Source organism: Macaca nemestrina, chromosome 13, assembly GCF_043159975.1.
Source record: "Macaca nemestrina isolate mMacNem1 chromosome 13, mMacNem.hap1, whole genome shotgun sequence".
Taxonomy (NCBI): domain Eukaryota; kingdom Metazoa; phylum Chordata; class Mammalia; order Primates; family Cercopithecidae; genus Macaca; species Macaca nemestrina.
The window spans coordinates 109193468-109197979 of record NC_092137.1 but is presented as its reverse complement, the minus strand read 5'-3'; positions in this window follow the sequence as shown (position 1 = coordinate 109197979).

Here is a 4512-nt window from a genome sequence, read left to right as displayed (position 1 = left end):
GTTTTCAAGACTGATTCATGTTGCAGTATGCATTGGTACTTCATTATTTTTTTATGCAAAAGTAATGCTCTATTGTATGGCTATACCACATTTTTCTTTGAGACAGAGATCTCACTATGTCCCCCAGGCTGGAGTATAGTGGCTCTTCACAGGCCTGATCACAGCTCCTGCATGGATCAAAGAGTGTCACTGCAGCTTCAAACTGCAACTTCAAACTCTCAGGCTCAAGCGACCCTCCTGCCTCAACCTCCCCAGTAGCTGGGACTACAGACACGTGTGTCTGTGCCCAGCAATACCACATTTTAAAAAAATCCATCTTCAGTAGATGGAAATTTGGACTATTTCTACCTTTTACTAATAAAAATAGTACTGTTATAACATTCGTGTGTAAGTTTTCTTTTGTTTTTGTTTTTTCTTTTTTGTAGAGATGGGGGTCTCGCTGTGTTACCCAGGCTAGTCTCAAGCTGCTGGACTCAAGTGATCCTGCCATCGAGAACTCCCAAAGTGCTGGGATTACAGGCGTGAGCCACCATGCCTGGCCTGTACACAAGTTTTTGTGTAGACATGTTTACATCCAATTAATGAACACCGTATGTCTTTCCATTGATTTAGCTCTTCTTTCTTTCAACAGTGTTGTGTAGTTTCCAGTCTACAAGGCTTACCCTTTTGGATTAAATTTATTCATAATTATTTTATTATTTTTGATAATATTATAAATGGAATTGGTTACTTAATTTTATTTGAATTGTTCATTGCTAGTGTGTAAGTAGACAACTCATTTTTTTAATTGACCTTGTATCGTACAATCTCCTTGAACTCATTTATTATCACTGATAGTTTAGATCTTTTTTTTTTTTTTGAAGTTTCATTAGGGTTTTCTATATATAAGATCATGTCATCTAGAATATAGTTTTATTTATTCTATTCCTATTTCGATGCCTTTTGTTTGCATTTCTTGCCTAATTGCCTGGGCTAGAACATCCAGTACAGTGTTAAATAAAAGTGAAGAAAGAAGGCATCCTTGCAAGTCAAGTTTTTGTTTTGTTTTTTTTTTTGTTTTGTTTTGACATGGAGTCTCACACTTTGGCCCAGGCTGGAGTGCAATGGCACAATCTTGGCTCACTGCAACCTCTGCCTCCCGGGTTCAAGCAATTCTCCTGCCTCAGCCTCCTGAGTAGCTGGAATTACAGGCGCCCACCACCATGCCTGGCTTATTTTTTGTATTTTTATTAGAGACAGGGTTTCACTATGTTGGCAGGCTGGTCTCGAACTCCTGACCTCGTGATCTGCCCGCCTCAGCCTCCCAAAGTACTGGGATTACAGGCGTGAGCCACCGCACCCAGCCCAACTTAACCTTTTTTTTTTTTTTTTTGAGATGGAGTCTGTCACCCAGGCTGGAGTGCAGTGGCGTGATCTTGGCTCACTGCAAGCTTGCCTCCAGAGTTCATGCCATTCTCCTGCCTCAGCCTCCTGAGTAGCTGGGACTACAGGTGCCTGCCACCACGCCCAACTAATTTTTATTTTATTTTTTTTTTTTTTGTATTTTTTAGTAGAGTCGGGGTTTCACTGTGTTAGCCAGGATGGTCTTGATCTCCTGACCTCATGATCAGCCCACCTCGACCTCCCGAAGTGCTGGGATTACAGGCATGAGCCACCGTGCCCGGCCCAACTTAACTATTTTTAAGTGTGCAATGCAGTAGCCTTATGTTGTTGTGCAATATATTTCCAGGACGTTTTCATCTTTTATTTCTATTTATTTATTTATTTATTATTTTGAGACATGATCTCACTGTCACCTGGGCTGGAATGCATTGGTGCGATTATAGGTCACTGCAACTTCGAACTCTTGTGCTCAATCAATCCTCCTGCCTCAGCCTCCCAGGTAGCTGGGGACTACAGATGTGCACCACTGAACTGGGTTAATTTTTTTTTTTTTTTTTTTTGGAGAGAGTCTTGCTTTGTTGCCTAAGCTGTTCTTGAACTCCTGGCTTCAAGCAATTCTCCCACCTCAGCCTCCCAAAGTGCTGGGATTACAGGAGTGAGCCACCACTTGGCCCAACTTTTTATCTTTTAAAACTGAACATCTATACCCATGAAACAACAACTCTCCATTTTCTCCTCCCCCTAGTTTCTAGTGACAATCATTTGATTTGCTGTTTCTGTGAATTTGACTATTTTAGATACCTCATATAAGTGGAAGCATACAGTATTTGTATTTTTGCAACTGGCTTATTCCACTTAGCATGATGTCCTCAAGGTTCTTCCATGTTACATCATGTAACAGAATTCCTTTCCTTTTTAAGGCTGAGTAACATTCCATTATTTGTATACACCACATTTTGTTTATCCCCTCGTTTGTTGATAGACATTTAGGCTACTTCTGCATGTTGGCTATTATGAATAATACTGCTATAAATATGGATGTGTAAATATCTCTTAAAGACCCTGTTCTCAATTCTTTTGGATATATGTCCAGAAGTGAATATGGCAATTCTATTTTTATTCTTTTGAGAACCCATCAAATTGTTTTCGGTAGTAGCTACACCTTGCATTGCACAAAGGCTCCAATTTCTGTACATCCTCTTTAACACTTGTGTTTTCTGCTTTTTTGACAGTAGACATCCTAATGGGTGTAAGATAATGTTTCCTTGTGATTTTCATTTGCATTTCTCTAATGATGATTAGGAATGTTGAGCATCTTTTTTGTTTTGTTTTGTTTTGTTTTTGGTGTCGGTTTTGTTTTGAGACACAGTCTCACTCTGTCACTCAGGCTGGAGTACAGTGTTGCGATCCTGGCTCACTGAAACCTCTGCCTCCTGAGTTCAAGCTATTCTCGTGCCTCTGCTTCCCAAGTAACTGGGATTACAGGTGCCTGCCACCATGCCCGGCTAATTTTTTTTTTTTTTGAAGGTTTCAAATATACTTTATTTCTTCAATAATGCCATATCTTAATGAGTCACAGTGTTTTAACTTGCCATCAATTATGAGCTGTTTTTTAAACAATTCATTATCATACCAGCCGGGATGATTACTGATGTCTCCATTCCTTTGGGTGACTCTGCCAACAGAGGACAAGTTCCATTCTATTCCGATTTGTGTTGCTACATATGTCCATATAGCAAGTGGCTCCACTAGTTAATACAGCATTACCGTATTTGTCATGAAAATCAGGTGTACTTTTCTGGTGGCTCTGCCTTGTCATTGTTTGCTGAATGCTTCAAACTTGCAGATGACTTAGTGCGGTTTTTGACCAAGTGAAACATTGTGAAGGTGAAGAAAGAACTGTGGGAATGCAGCTGCTGCTTTGGTGCAAATTCCAATTTTTGTATTTTTAATAAAGACGGGGTTTTGCCACGTTGGCCAGGCTGGTCTTGAGCTCCTGACCTCAAGTGATCCACTGCGCCTTGGCCTCCCAAAATGCTGGAATTGCAGGCGTGAGTCACCGCACCCAGCCTGAGCATCTTTTCTTACGTTTTTTATACATTTGTGTATCATCTTTAGAAAAATGTCAAGCATTTTGCTCACTTTTGTTTGTTGTTGTTGAGGTTTCTGTTGTCTTTCTAGTTTCTATTTCACTAATTTCAGCTTTGACCTTTATGTCCTTCCTTCTGCTTGCCTTAGGCATGGTTTGTTCTTTTTTTCCCAGGCTATTGATTTGAGATCATTCTTTTTAAGTCCACTGATATTCAAGGTAATTATTGATAGGTAAGGATTACCACTGTCATTTAAAAAATTGTTTTCCGGGCCGGGCGCAGTAGCTCACACCTGTAATCCCAGCACTTTGGAAGGCCGAGGCAGGCGGATCACCTGAGGTTGGGAGTTCAAGACCAGCCTGACAAACATGAAGAAACCCAGTCTCTACTAAAAATACAAAATTAGCCAGGCGTGATGGCACATGCCTGTAATCCCAGCTACTTAGGAGGCTGAGGTAGGAGAATCACTTGAACCCGGTGGGCGGAGGTTGTCGTAAGCCAAGATCGTGCCATTGCACTCCAGCCTGGGCAACAAGAGCAAAACTCCAAAAAAAATGTTTTCCGGCTGGGCACAGTGGCTTATGCCTGTAATCCCATAATGCCTGTAATTCCAGCATTTTGGGAGGCTGAGGTGGGCGGATCACTTGAGGCCATGAGTTCAAGACCAGCCTGGCCAGCATGGTGAAATTCTGTCTTTACTAAAAATACAAAAATTAGTCCCACTAGGTGGTGCACACCTGTGGTCCCAGCTACCTGGGAGGCTGAGGCACAAGGATTGCTTGAACCCGGGAGGCAGAGGTTGCAGTGAGCCAAGATTGCACCACTGCACTCCACCAGCCTGGGTGACAGAGTAAGACTGTGTCTCAAAAATAAAAAAAAATTGTTTTCTAGTTGTTTTATAGATCCTTTGTTCCTTTCTTCCCCTCTTGCTGTCTTCCTTTATGATTAGATGACTTTCTGTAGTGGTATGCTTTGATACCTTACTTTTTAGAGGTCATTCTTCTTTAAACATAGTCTTTACAGGTATACATTTCCTTCT